Source organism: Diceros bicornis, chromosome 11 (assembly GCF_020826845.1).
Source record: "Diceros bicornis minor isolate mBicDic1 chromosome 11, mDicBic1.mat.cur, whole genome shotgun sequence".
In the NCBI taxonomy this organism is placed as follows: domain Eukaryota; kingdom Metazoa; phylum Chordata; class Mammalia; order Perissodactyla; family Rhinocerotidae; genus Diceros; species Diceros bicornis.
Genome location: NC_080750.1, coordinates 57,668,342 through 57,684,398, shown reverse-complemented (window position 1 = coordinate 57,684,398; position 16,057 = coordinate 57,668,342). Strand labels below are relative to the sequence as shown.

Genomic DNA, 16,057 nt, shown 5'->3' with positions numbered 1-16,057 from the left:
CCTGGCCAGCTGTTGTAATGCTCAGCTGCTTGTAGTTGTTGTGGGCCCTTCAGTCTCTTTCTCAGGTGTGGGGAGCCCCAGCACAGTTGGCTGAAAGTTCTAATACCACATTTGTGTTGCAGTATTTCTTTTAAGTGAGTAGGCCCCCAGCATGGCATGTTGTTAGGCTCAGGGCCTTACAATTGCTATAAGCCTCCAGCCTTTAGGTCTCTTGTCAGCTCTCTGAGGATTGCAGCTGGGTGAGGCTGACCTCAGGCACAGGAGCACCCAATTGTTTCAGGCTTTGGAAGTTGGGGCAAACCCCCTATGTGGGTCTTTGAGAAGCACAAGTCTTCTGCAGCTGACAAGCCCTGCCACCCACAAGTTCACACACACAGTCAACACAGTCCTGCCCTGTGTGCGTGCCCCAACCTCTGGAAGCAGTCTCTCCATGGTGGGAGCCCCACACACCCACCACCGCCCCACACTCTCCACCCGCTCCTTGTGCATGCCCTGCCCCACTGAAGTCGGCTCAGTTGCCAGGCTGCGGAGAATCAAGTCACCAATCTGTGCAGGCCCACAAGTTGCCTGAGGGCTTGTTGTTGGGTGGGGCCAGTTGCTAGGGTGGGCTGCCTGCCCTGGCTGAGCTGGATTAAATTGGCACTCTAGCAGATGGGGCAGACCCTGGGCTAGCAGGCCCCAGGGAGAACTCCAATGGCATCTGTGTTAGCATGCCCACACCAGGCCACAACAATGGCCGCCGCCAATGTCCCAGTCCCTGGAGAGGTCTGACCTCTCACCGAGATGCACACAGGGCCTATCTGGTGAGTCTCCTTTCACCAAAGTACTGTGCACCTTTCTTTCTGGTGATTTTAGGTTTCTTTCTGAAATGGGTGAGTTTGCGCGTGGGCCCTTTAAGAGCTGGTTTTAATTTCTTTGTGAACCATCTTTTCTGGTTGGTACTCCCCAATGTTTTAGTAGCAGGCAAAGTCAGATATTCTGCCACTCGTCTCGATTGTGCTGGGTCCACAAAATGCCCTGGAGGCGCTCCCCGTCTCAGGGCCCCGCGCCTCCAGGGAGGGCTGCGTACCTGTGGGTTGCTCCCGGGCGGCCGTGAGGCGCTGTGGCTTGTGAAGGCGGCATTTTTCCTCTCCAGCAGGGAGTCTCTGCCTCTTCCACCTCAATCAGGATTGTCCGTTGTTGTAGGAGTTCCTCTTATCCAGTTTTCAATTCTTTCTCAGGGGTAATTTTTCCATGAGTAGTTGTAAATTGGCTGTGTCCGCGGGATGAGATGAGTTCAGAGTCTGCCTACACCGCCATCTTGACTTCCTCCCAAGTAGTATTCTTTACCATTAGTTTTGTTTTTTTTTGTTCATATGTGTATAATAAGGTTCATTTTGAAAAATTATTTTGGTTAAAAAGGTGATTGGAGAAGTAGAGTTTCACCCCATTTAGCCCATTTATTACATCATCCAACCAATAAGTCTGTACTGGCAGCTTCCTGGCCATATAACTCTTGAACTAGAATGAAGGAATAAAAAAACACATGCATGACAACATCTAAGCATTTACAGTCAAGCAATATAATCTGGTTTTTTGAATCTAGAATTCCTACCTAAAATCAGGCTATAGGTGATTGTCCTTAAGCAAGGGGGAACCTATCTGTGTTATGTTATAAAAATGTTTATCTGTTATTCTATTAATTAAACATGTAACTTGCACTAGAATTTCAAAATACGTGTATTTTACTGTGGAGAAATTAACAAATGCTTCTTTGAGTAATCTTAGAATAATATATCAAACTATAGTTGCTTCAGAATCACTTGAGCTAGAAAATAGTGATGAAGAAAATAAAGATGAACACAGTATCAACGGGAGAGCAAATTATCAAATATTAGATCAGTAACACACATCTTTCATTTTCTCCAATTTATGAAGATTTTTTTCTTATGCTTCTATATAAATATACTACAACAACAGTACATTTCATATAGGAAAATAATTATTCAGTCTGTTTTGGGTTTAAGATACTGGTGTAAGTACATACCAATAATAAAACATTGAAATATCCTTACTGTAGAATATACGTTGCACTTACGCTGTAGCACAATCCAAAATATATTGACTATTGGAGGAATTACATAATAATACTTCTCTTTAGACAAGATTAAAGTAGAAAACATATCACCAAAATCATCCTCCTCTCCCAGTTTTGTCTAAAAACCTCTAAATATGACTTTATAATCCCATGGTAATTTTTGAATCATGTTATGAATCCTGCTGTAATACTCCTATGTATTGTTCTCAATTTAATGAATGTTAAGCTTGACAGCCAGAACTGCATATAAATAAGCTGGCTCTGTGAATGAGCATTTTAATTACTGGTTTTACTCTGTACACATCCATGAAGTTAATAAAGTACTCTACTTGTCATCAAGTCTGTTACAAGAGAGACTCAATGAGAAAGACATTTCATTTTTACAATTAACTAACGGCTCACTTCCCTGTGTCCCACTGATATATTTTAATTTTGTTATGTATCAATTACAATGTGTCAGAGATGAGAATAAAATAAGTAAGCCCGTATCCCAATTTAGAATGTGATTTTACGGATTTAGAAATCATGGCTTCATTTATGTTTAATTGACAGCAACTAAAATAATGCAATGCATGTCTCATAATCAAGCAAGGAAAAAACATTCCTTTTTCTCTATAACTCTGCAGTAGTAATTTTAAATTCCGAACACTTAGGAAAAAAACTCAAAAAGATGCCATCGTCAGTTGAGCTATGAATACTTAACAGCTGCCTGCTCTGCAGCCCAGATTACAGAGCATTAATGAAGACAGTCCACCATAATTCAGGTATGTTTGGATTTTCCACAGTGGTATACCCCATCTGACTTAGTAAATAGTTTATTCTTTTTTTTTTTTTTTTTTTTTTTTTTTTGCTCTTGTGTAGGATTGTTATGATGATTAGGGTATCAGAAAGTCTTAGGCTAGACTCAGTACTGTTTCATACTACCAGTGTGGCACAGGGTAATTTACTAAACCATTGTGAGCCTCAGTTTCCTTGCTTTCAAAATGGGGAAGGGGCAACAACAGTACCTACCTCATAAGTTTATTTGTGAATTAAATAAGATAATGAACATTAAACACTTTGCCTATATAGTAGGGGCTCAGCAATGTTGATTTTCTTTCCCTTGTTCAATTCCCCTCAATTCACTGACTGGAATGAGACATCATTCCACCATGGCCTCTCTTCTGTGGGTCTCTCTTTTGTGAATTCTGAAACAATGATAGTTTTGCAACGTTGCTGTAGAGTACAACTCAAGTATTTACAACTTTGTTTATGAGGTCTTTGGAGGCAGAAATCAGGTTATAATCTATCTTTCATCACACAAAACACAGCCCTACAAAATCTTAGCTGTATCTGAAGCCATTCTGCCATCTTTCCATTCTGCTGTGGGTGTGTTATGTAGCAGTCAGTGTGCTAAGTGTAACTGGGTTTAACCCAAGTTTCTAAGAACTGCTTGGGAAAATGTCACATTGTATAAAAGAGATTGGTGTCATTGCTCTTTCATTGTTCTAACCTGAGAAATCTCATAAGTGTCTAATTGTCTTTAAATCTTCCCAACACTAGTCACTTGCCTTGCCTTTTCTCCTCACCATCTAAACCAAAGTGTGACTTATTTTACTAAAATAAAAGCTCTCCCAGCATTTACAGCTACTGATTTCATTGAAAAAATTAAAGCCATAAGACAAAAACTTTTATAAGTTTTTTCTTCCTTCATCATCCACCATGGCTCCATTTGCACCTAAACTTCCCATCTTCCCTTTTCTTCCCATGGAAGAAATTTATCAACCACTTTGGTAATGGTTTATATTAGTGGTCTTCAAAAGATTATTTTGTGTGTCTGATAGAAGAATTTTAAAAATTCCTTTACATATTAATGTTTAAAAAACAGTGCATTCCCTCACATATATTTAAGTTTAAGTAATAATATTTTATTGTGTGTTAAAATCGTTGAAATACTCTTAATTTCCAGTGTAGTGCAAATTTTGATAATTTAAAATGCATATGTTATATTAGTCTTTTAATCATATTTAACAAAGTACAAGTGAACCCAATCAACAAGCGGGTCTCTATAAACAGAAAGTTGATGATTTCCCTTTTGTCATCATAAACTTGTATTTTCATTACTTTGTTCCCAAAGTGTTTACCTTATAGTAACACTTTTTTAATTATCTTATTAATTGCCAATAAATCTGTACTTATATACACAACATAAGATTTTTTATTTTTTTAAAGTCTTGTTGCCATAAGTCTCTAGGAGTGAAATTTTTTCTTCTGGTTTGAATTATCATCACTATTATAATACCACCAATTAATCAAACTGACAATTTAAAAATTAAATATAAAGCAAACATTTATAATATTTATTATTGAAAATTTTAATTGGAAATTTACCATATAATTGGAAGAATGGAGCTTTAAAATAAATGTATTAATTCACTTGCTAGAATGAGTCATTTCATCATGAGTTCTATCACTATTTTTTATATGCTGTTACAAAGTCTGAGAACCTCCTTCCAAGTGATATGCTAATTCATTATGGGATATATTATGACATTTACTTTTAATGATATATCAGCTGACAATTCTATTAGGTAATACAATTTTTTTAAAGTAGAGAATTGGAAAACTTCTGATTGCAGAGTAATTTACTACCCAGTCATAAGAATCTTTCATTATTTTCAGTACTACACCAATATTGGGAATTGTGTTTTCCTTTGGACATGTATATTCCCTGGAGCAATGTGCCTTGATGTGAATAGGAGGAGAATGATTATGAAAGGAACCAGGGGAAAATTGATCAGGCACTGACTTCAGGAACAAGTACATGTAGACCGTGAGGGTCTGAAATTGATTCCCTTAAAACCATCTCTGTCTCAGTCCCCAGTAGAATGTATTTGTCCTCCTAGGAGGGGTCAGACTCCAGTGTCAAGATTGCAGCTATGTATCCCATTTCGCCTTTTGTACTCCTCACGATCTTCTCTATCTTCAGCCTTTCTACTGATTTTTCAATATATGAAATCACTCAACTCCTTTATAAAGCATAAAACATCTCCTAACCCCTATTTTCCATGCTAGTTACTTTCCTCTTTTAACATATTTTTAAAACATATTACTCCAAATTTGATTTTATCACCTCACGCTCTTTTTCTAGTTTCTAGTCTCCCTAGGACACTGATGTTGTGCTTACCTAATTGGTATTAGCATTACCAATGACCTCCATATAAATATATCTAATAGATACTTTCTTTTCCTTTACCAGATTCTCTTAATTTCTTCAGCCATCCATATAACAGATACTTATTGAGCACACAGTGTGTCCCTAGGACTACATTTGGTGGTAGGGATACAGCAATGAGGAAGTTAAAATATCCCGGGGGTGACATTTAATATCACATCCAATTTACAGTAAGAAAAGACTGGACTTAGAGAGGCTAGTTAAATAGCCAAAAGCTACATGGTAAATAAATGGTGAAGCTGGGATATACACCCAGACAGTCTGCTTCCAGAGTCCAGATCCTTACCTGTTACTCTACAGTGTCTCTCAAACCACTCCTCAGTTATTTGCGTATTTCAAAGGTAGGTTACGTCTAAAACCCATTAGAAACCAGAGATCTTAGGAAATTCTAAAGAAATCCTCTGCTTATCCTGGTGACACTCATCTCAGTGTATCTGGAGGTATAGCATCTGTCGTCTGCTACCTTTACTGAGTACACTGACTTCACAGATAACTTGAAAACCAGCTCTCACTGTTGGAAAGATGAAAGGGGCCTCTGAATCTTTGCTCACTTGTCTCGCAGAGTTAACGTGCAGACAGAGAAAGTCTACATTTGCATTTGGCTGATGCCTGAAGTGCTGGACTCAAAGGCTCAGATTCTTCTTTCTGTGCAATTTCCTGAGTGAAATGCGTTCAACACCAATACTGAATGCTTGAAATAGGGCAATGAAGGAGGGCTGTGCAGTCCTCCTAGTACTGTGGTACAAGAGAATGAGCAAATTTGCTTTCTGCCCTATTCCTACTCTATTCCTATGTTACTCTGAGAGAGCTTTCTGATCTTTGAGTAAAAATAAAAAGCAATACATCATCTTTAGATGGCGTATGCTAGGTTGGGGAAAACTGACCTGGTGAAGTGCTACAGTTGTATTATGTTCATATATGATGGACCTATGGCTCCCTAAGTCTGATTATTCCCACCTCTAATCCCATAGTTTAGCAAGACATACTTCCAGAAAAGGAAAAAAAGCCCTCTCACGCTTGTGAGAGATAAATTAGTGACTAAAAAGATAGATAAGGGACTGATCAGGAAGTAGACTACCAAAATATGAAAAAGGATTATATTTGGGTGATGAACTATTTTTATTTAGTTGCTTTTACCTATTATACGTTACTTTGCATTGAAAATTACTTTAAAAAAACATATATGAGATATGCACACTATATATAATAAACTATAATTTTGGAAGATTTTTCTGTTATGGTAATTTTCTATTTTCTATATGTCCAAAAACTGTTTTCAAAAAGTTATGTAGAGGGAAATGTTTTCCTACAGTTTTCAATTCCTGTATTATTCTGTAAATTAGGAACTTGCATGTTGTGAGAAATTTAGGAAGAAATATCCTAGTGTGCTTTCTACGTGGCTCATTGGCTCTTCTACATGGAGTCATTTACCTGCTTAGTGAGAATACAAAACTCTGTTATCTTTTGATCTCCATTTCTTCTTGGTTTAATTTAAAGTATGCAGTGGTCCCTGCACATAGAAGGATTATATCTTTCTCAGTTCTGAACTTTGCACACCATGAAATGTGGTGCATGCCATGAGCAACATGCAGCTGGCTGGATAAATGCCTTCTATTTGGAACACACTATATATACACACTTGCAAATCCTAAGGTCTTGACGTGGAGTGAATCAGAAAGGAGGAGGAGATCCAGTGAGCTGCCCAACCTGCAAAAAATATAAACCATCCTTTAATTGGTCAGTAGCACTGCTAATGACCTCCTGTGAAGTTATGTGGTATAAAACTCAGTGAGCCATGGAATTCCATATGCATCCAATTTAGAGGTTGATAGCACCAGAAAAGCAGAGACACACACAAAGGAAAACAGTAATTAAGTAAAAGAGAAGTGGAAAGAATAAAAAGAAAAAAAATAGAAAGACCCAATTTTCATTTGAAGTTGAATAGAATTGTTCTGTCATTTTGAAACTAACCATTTACTTCAAAATTTAATATATTTTAAGTTTTAAATACACTGAGGTAGCACCTAATTGAAAAATGGATTTATCAACATCATGCTCTTGCTTTAATTTCTCTCTTTCTACCTCTTCAGTGTCCTTTGGAATACTTTTCTCTAATTTTATTTTATTTATTCATTTATATTTTTGCTGAGAAAGATTCGCCCTGAGCTAACATCTGTTGCCAATCTTCCTCTTTTTTTTTGGTTGAGGGAGATTTGCCCTGAGCCAACACCTGTGCCAGTCTTCCTTTATTTTGTATGTGGGTCGCCACCACTGCACGGCTTAATGAGTGGTGTAGGTGCATGCCTGGGATCCAAACCTGTGAACCTGGGCCACCAAAGTGGAACATGTGGAACTTTAACCACTCGGCCACGGGGCCAGCCCCCTCTAATTTTATTTTTGATCTCTTGTTTTGAAATTATAGTGGGACAAGAGTCAGAGAGTACCTTGCTGAAAGTTCCACTATAGCATCAGGTGAGCAGGACAGCATGTTAATCCTCTGCCTGCCTTTGCATAAATGATGATTCTTCCCTGAAAAGTGATACGCAATTGTGGAGGAGAGAGAAGTTAAACAGAATGAGACATAGCAAGCAGTCAAGCTGCTGATCACAGATGGGCCAAACCCTGTAAATATTTTATAAAAATCACTCTTATCTTTATCCTTCTATGTTGGCTCTTCTCAGAAGCTACTGATTATTTTTACCATAAACCTGGAGTTATTTAGCACTGTCTTTATTGTTCATCACCTTACGCATCCAAATATAAATTCACATAGCATTTTTTACCTCCCTGTTTTTTCCAATAAGTTCAAGCTGATATCTCTTAAGATATCCTTCCATGTTCACACTATTAACTACTAATTGGAAGGAAAACATTCCACCCAAAACATGAGGTAATAAAATATAATAAACAATATGACAAGGTAGATAAATCCTCATATGGCAGACTTAAACTAAGTTGTGATTATCCTAAATGTTATAACCGTGTTAGATTACAGTTTGTTTATGTCTTTTCCAAGAGACATACACCCTGTCAATCCTAAACTCTGAAATTTGCTTGTTTTGTTTTGTGGTGTGAATGTTCACTCTTCAGAGCATAGTTTAATCTCTCTGCAATCTTAATTTCTGGGTATGAGAGTATTTCAATGAAAGGTAGTTATTAAGAAACTGCCTTGAGCAGAAAGTGAATCAATTAATACTCCTAGAAGTGTGATGGAATGTTTAATTCATTCCTGAACATGCAAGAAAGCAGTCCTTGACATGGTATTTGAAACTATGACATATACAAAGCCATATTAGTTATGAGAATAAAAAATGCATCAGTTTGTCCACAACTAAGTAAACGTACGGGTATCCTTTGTGTCATTTATCACCTGCAATCACATTGCTAATGCATGGCTTTTCCTTTCATTCTGAAATAGACTCCCTGCTTGGTGATAGTTTACATGGCCAAAGATTATTCAGTCTGATGGCAGTGAAGACAAAAGGAATTAATTCAGAAATCTTCATGAGAGGATTCAAATAGAAATCAGAAGCTATCATAAACTTTTTGATAAGCAGGAGTTTGGAAGTCCAGGAAAGGCTTCAACTGCAGATACTTTTGGTATGTTGAGACTTTCTTGGTGAAACTATAGGGGGCATAAAGGTGAGCTCAGTGCATAGAAGGGCTGGGGTTATTGGAGAAAGAGGCACTCTAGGCAACATTCAATCAACAAATGTAAATTTAGCACTTAATATTCGTTCAGCAAATCTTGAACAAATATTTTGTGGCAGTCAGTATTCTAGGTACTGGAAATAAAACAGTGAACAAAACAGAAACAGTACCAACTCTCAAGGAGGCTACTTTTTGCTAGAGGGAAGTAAACAGTATATACATGATCAAGACATTTCAGATAGTAGTAAGTGCTGCGCTGGTCATTAAAATAGGGTGATGAGACTGAAAGCTACTTGAGACCTACTTTAGACATGGTAGCTTTAAAAGTATGCTAGCCAGATGCTGGCAAGAAATAAATGGCCCACACAAACAAGGCAATTGAGCAAAGTTTAATAGAGGGACTGTTTATTAAGTAAGATGAGGGCAGGAGTAAGAAAAACTAACAGTATTGGATAAGATCCTTCGGGTTAAGAACTAAGGAGCCATTACCACCCCAAGTCTGAAGAGGTATGTAGAGGAAACAGTCAGAGAACCCCAGAAAAAGCAGCTGTAGGAGATGAGTGACAGAGAGGAGCTGAAGGACATTGGGAAAGAGAACACCTGAGGATAGGCAGGGAGGGAGATAGGAGATGAATAACCAAGGTCAGCCTTTTGTCATTCTCCAAATTTTTTCCTTAATCAAAGTCAAAGGCCAATGAATCCAATTGAGGAAATCCACAAAGATCAGTCTCTTAGGGACATAGCAAGGTAAAGAATGGTATAGAGTGGCACATGGAAAATATGCAGCACAGAAGGCCTTTCTGAAGAGGTGACATTTAATCTAAAACTGAATGGCTAGCAGAAAATAGGGTTGTAAAGGTCTGGGATTTGGAAGGTGCGGTGAATTGGTGACTCAAAAACTATTTACAACACTTCTTGTTCCTGCTTCTACTATTGCAAAAGCTAAAAAGTCCAACCTTCTTTCCATCCAGAGGTGTCAATGTGATGAAGGAGGAAATATGAAAGTTGGGCTTTCCTATCAGAATATATGGACAAATGCTTACAGGGAAATGACTTTGGGTCCTTCCTCCTTAATCCTGCCTGTACATGGATGTGATGCCTGAAGGTAGAGCAGCCATCTTTCTTCCATAAGAATAAAAGAGAGACACAAAACATGGTTATGCAGAGTTAAAAGGATCCTGAATCTTTTAGGATATGATTGAACCTCCAGATCATTCCTAGACACACTGCCCTTAAATTTTTGCTGTATGAGACAAAGAAACCCCTTTTTCCTTTAAACCATTGTGATGGAAGTTTTGGTTACCCATTGTTGAACACAATTATAACACTTATAACCATTATAATTTATGGATGGAGAAACCTTACACTGGGAACCCGCTAGGTTAGTTTAAGGCATAGAGAGAAAGCCAATGTCATTGGAGCATAATGTGTGAGGGGTTGGTGAGGACCTATCTAGGGTTTTACAGTCTGTCAGTCAGAATTTGGAGTATATCATAAATCTAGTGGGGAATCCAAGAAAAGTTTTAAACAACAAAGTAACAATGTGATACATTTTACTAGAATTCTACTCTGTCTGTGATATGAATAATGGACCATAGGAAAAAGGAGAATTAGGGAGACCAATAAAGAGATTATCTATGAGCGTGGTCTTCTAAAGGTACAAAATTCCGATTATAAAATAAATGTCATAGGTGTGTAATATACGGCATGGTGACTCTAGTTAATAATACTGTATTGCATATTTGAAAGTTGCTATGAGAGTAGATCTTAAAAGTTCTCATCACAAGAAAAAAATGTGTAACTATGTATGTGACAGATGTTAGACTTATTGTGGTGATCATTTTGCAATATATACAAATAACAAATCATTATGTTGTATACCTGAAACTAATGTAATGTTATATATCAATTATATCTCAATAAACAAAAAGATTATCAACACATGGGGCAGCGACTGCTATCAAAAGACTGCTCTTCCCCATTAACTAGGAACCAAGAAATAAACAACAAGCAAGAAACACACTTTTATTTTTGTTGACCCATTATATGTTAGGTCCATTTGTTAAGCGACTCTAACACACTGTCAACTAGGTACAATATTAGATATCATAGGAGAAGCTGGTTCATGGAGGAAGATGTTATTAGCATTTTGCATTGATTGAGTTTAAACAACGTGATCAGCCTCCTGTAATTATTTGATTGTCAAGTTCAGATTTTCAGGGTAGTCCTTTTAATTGAATAAAGATCTGAAAGTGCACATTAAGAGACGCAAATAGAGGGTTGACTGGGGAAAAGTGTAAGAATGTCTCAGGAGGTATTTCTGATAATGAGCACTAGGGATTAGGAGTTAGTAAATGAGAGCAAGATGGTTATGCAAATTGCATTAAATTGGCTGAGGACCAGGCCAAGCTAACTATTGCTGTCAGTCCAACTGGGGTTTTGCTTCCTCTTATGGCTAATTAACTCTAATGTGACCATATTATTTATCTTCCATACTGGGACACATTTGAGGGTTATCAGAAGTTAAGATTAACTAATCCATCAGGAAAATATACATAAATAGGGACAATCTTGGCCAAATGGAAACACAAGATGAACAATGCCCACTGTAGTTAATGCAGAACCGGTGCAGATAGAGCCCTTCCTCAGCAAACCTCCATTCTAGAGGCTGACTTCCTCAATCAAAGGCCATCTAAACCAAAGCACACACATGAATATTGCTTATCCACATTTTGTATGAATGAAATCATACCTCTTTGTTGAGGTATGATTTATCTGCATTGTAATGCACAGATCATAAATCTAATCAGTTTTGACAAAAGCAAAACTGTAACCCACACTCCTCTCAAGATATAGAACATTTGACCACTCAAAAAACTGCCTCATGACTCTTCTCAGTCAATCTTCCTCCCCAAGTAACCTCTGTTCTGCTTTCTAACACCATAAATTAGTTTGCCCATTGTAGGACTTCAATTAAATTGTTTAATATAGTTTTACTTGTTTTGTGTTTGATTTCCCTCATAGAGCATTACATCTGTGAAATCCAACTTCGTTGTTTTGTATGTTGCCTTTTATTGCTGAATTGGGTCTACTCGATGTTGTTGTTAATTCTCTGAGAACAAATTTTATTCTTACAAATTGATTTCTTATACCTAAATATAGTATCTCCAAAAACAAAAGGAACTTGAGAGACATGGAAAATAGTCAGATACCAAACTCTTTTTAATTATTATTTCTATATCTGATTATCTCTATAAATTAGCCTATATGAGTAATTCCTAGATTCTCTATCACTGAGTAGAAGAGATATAGCAAGGATAAATTTAAGCAGGGCCCAAAGGTTAGTTATTCCTTTTATGTAGTGATTGCTCTATGTTTTCTCAAGCCTATTTACAACCATTCTTCAAGAAAAACTTCAGAGAAGTAGCAGAGGTAGATGCTACAGTATATTTACATTGATTTGGTGAGGGAAATAAGGATCATCTTAGCAGCCTATCTCAAAGGGGCCAAATATATTAATATCTGGTTTCTATCATCTTATTATTGATTTAACTCTCATGCTTACATATTTCTTCTATAACAGAGGATCTACTACTGGAACATAGGTCAATGACAAATGTATGATTATCCTTTTAATGTACAAAATGTGCTGAATTAACAAGTGCTTATTGGACTTACTTTTAGATTTATTTTATTTTTAGTAGTTCTATTTAATTAAACAAGAAAGCTAGAAATTTAACTGAACATCAAGCTTCCATGAATTCTGGCTTTCCCTCCATTCATTAAGCTCATATTCTATTATTTTTGAACTTGCAATCAACCTTCTGGTAATTAAATAAATGCAATTTTCTGATGGTTAAGCAATCATACTGTGATATTCATTTTCTTTGGGAAGAATTGAAAAGAAACAAATTATTGCTCTCCACTGAGATAGATTTTCCAGTCTTCATTCTCTGAGTAGATAATTGTCAAGATGAGACTTGCAATGAACTGGGGAACAGCAGTTCAGAAAAGAAGGAGCACATGCAAAGTATCTATGTCAGAAAAGAGCTTGGCAGGTATAAACAACTGATCTTTAGTAGCCAGGAGGAACGTGGCATAATATGAATTCAGAAATATAGGTAAAAAATTATTTTTATAGAGATGAGGTCATTATAAAATCATGCACATTAAGACTGCAGAAGGATTCTCCCCAGCACTAAGATATGCTTCTCTACACAGCTACATCCCTTACATTAGCAGATGTTGATCTAGAAAACTTGAAACTACTTTCTCTAATCCTAAAGTATATTAGTAAAATTACTTCGGACAAAAGAGTTCAATAACAAATGTATCATAAATATGTTAGTACCTTAGCCCGGAATTGGAATAAGCCAAAGAAGAGGGTTTATTGTACGGCGCCTATGGATAGATATCTGTTGTTCGATTTAAAAAGATTTCAAATGCTCCTTTAGGCTCTGACAGGCAGACCAAGGCTGGGAGGATAAACACTGGGTTGGAAAGAAATGGATAGATTAGATCAACAATTAAAGAACAGATATATATAACCTTCGGGGAAATTATGTAACTTTCTGTCTCTCACGGTTAGAAATATACCTATATTATGGGATTATTATGGGGATTAAAATGACTAGTACATGTAAATAACTTAGAAAAATGCCCAGTACACAGAAACTTGTTAAGAAATGTTAGTTCTTATTGCTGTTATTATAAGTTGTATAAAACTGCCATGTCATTTATTATGGAAAGCACTGTTACTGACAAGTACCTTAAATACTAACTACTGGAGTGATGAGAGTGTCTGTCTCTTATTTTAGCTCAAAGGGAGAAGTATCTGGTAGGATTATGAGAGTGGCATCTGAAGAAGTTTGCTATATCCTGTATTGTATGAGAATGAACATTTCCTAGAGTCGAGGGATAATTAAGGATTACTGGTCTTGCTTTTCGGCTATAAAGTTTATATGCTTCCCTTAGATAATGGAAATTGCCTTTTATCTTTTGGAAAAGAAAAGAGTGACTAAAAAAAATACTTGGCATTACATTTTTGAAGCATAAAATCACCAACAGAGATAGTTTCATGGACATGAGTTTCTAATACCTGTGAGATAATTTATTGTTGCGTTATTTTTTAAAAATTTCAGATGAGGTGCCGGCCCCATGGCCTAGTGGTTAAAGTTCCATGCACTCTGCTTTGGTGGCCTGGGTTCGCGGGTTCAGATCCCGGGTACGGATCTACACCACTTGTCAGCCATGCTGTGGCGGTGACCCACATGCAAAATAGAGGAAGATTGGCACAGATGTTAGCTCAGGGTTAATCTTCCTTAGCAAAAAAAAAAAAAAAAAAAAATTCTGATGAAAAATATCCATGTAATATAAAATATACTTAGGGTTAAATTATATTAGAATATAAGAGACTACATAATTCTAATCACTGCCGCCCTTACACACACACACGCAAATCCCCACTGCCTAGCTCCTGAAGCAAATTGTTGTTTGGAGCTAGCCCTCCTCTAGTTTTTGCATTTCTTACTACCACTAATCTTTCTGTTTATGAAAATAGTGCATTGTTATTCTCTCCCCTTAAACATTGGTGTTATTTTGTAGTTTTCTTTGTTTAACTGTATGATGATTGCAATTATGTTATCTTTATAAATGTTTCAGAATTATGAGAATAAAATGGTTTGAAAGTTTCAACAAACACTTTTGAGACATTGTTTTTTTGCAGGTAAGACAGGTTTGGGGTTAGTTTTTGTATTGATCAATTTGAGCTATAGATTATTAAAATCCCATTTCACCTAAAAAAAAAGAGTATCCCAGAGCTCTTTGAATATGTGAGTAATCCAAACAGCATATGATAGATAATTGAAATAATCACCTCTAATTTGATCATGTTCCCTGTGTCCTCACCCTCCCCACCTGACTCTGTGCTGGGCTACATGACTTGTTTTCGTCAATGGGATAATAGCAAAGATAATGCAAATGAAGTCTTAAGAAGTATTTGAACATTGGAGATTTTTTTCTGTTGCTGCACTCAGGACTGCTTCCACCCTGTCTTAGTTCGTGTGCTGTAACAGCATACCACAGACTGGATGGCTGAAACAACAAACATTTATTTCTCACCGTTCTGGAGGCTAGAAGTCCAATATCAAGGTGCTGAAAGATCTGGTGTCAGGTGAGGACTCCCTCCTGGTTTGCAGACAGCCATCTTCTCGTCTTTTCATTATATCCCTACACGCTGAGAGAGAGAGAGATTGATACCCACTCTCTGGTCCCTTCATTTCCTTATAAAGGCACTAATCCCATTATGAGGGCTCTACTCTCGTGACCTAACCTAACCCTAATTACCTTCCAAAGGCCCCACCTCCTTGGGGGTTAGGGCATCAACATATGAATTTGGAGGGGTACACAAACAAACAGTCCATAATATACCCCTTTCATGTGAAGAAGCCTGAGCTAACCTGCTCGGTAATGAAAGACATGTGGCTCAGTTACCCTCATTACCCCATCTGATAGGCAATCGCACTCCAGAAAGAGTCACATAGCTGACCTGCAGTATACTGCAGGTGCAGGAATGAGCCCAGCTAAAACTAATAGAAGAGATGCTCAATTGAGCCAAGCGCGAATTACGAATCCACAGAATCCTAAGTTAAATAAATGGTTTCTTTAAACTGCTAAGTTTTGGTGAATTTTTTATCAAAAATTAAATAATACATCCATAATTTCATTTTAAGCATATGCTTTTGAGTCTACAACTGATACCAATTACTGCAACTTTAAGTTACCAGCAGATAAAATATGGTACACTCAAATGAAGATAGTTTATAAAAGGTTTAATAAAAGGACTATACCTATGTAAAACATAGGTGTAGCCCAAATGTAAAGAGAACATAAGGATTGGTATAATGTCTCAGAGTTTGTAACAATAGGACAGTTTTACTAGCCAAAGGCTAAAAGGCTGAGGATAGAAAGAAAGTTGTTCCTGAAGCTTAGTAACAGAGATGGATGAGATCTCTTTTTTGAGAAATACAACCAACTTATGGGAAACTCACATGACATCCTGGCCATAACATCACTGTCCTCTATAATTCCAATTACCTGATGTAATTGCTACTGGG

The 16,057-nt window shown here is 37.0% G+C and overlaps 1 long non-coding RNA gene across 1 annotated transcript in view; it reads right to left on the bottom strand.

Moving 5' to 3' along the window:
* Positions 1–753: 753 nt before the first annotated feature.
* Positions 754–16,057, bottom strand: part of LOC131411472 (uncharacterized) — a 70,130-nt gene continuing 54,826 nt past the window's right edge. Inside the window, exons 2-4 of the long non-coding RNA XR_009221569.1 lie at positions 15,063–15,177; positions 6,931–6,998; positions 754–1,500 (exon numbers count right to left, since the gene is read on the bottom strand). This is a non-coding gene — a long non-coding RNA (uncharacterized LOC131411472). The remainder of the gene's footprint in view (positions 1,501–6,930; positions 6,999–15,062; positions 15,178–16,057) is intronic.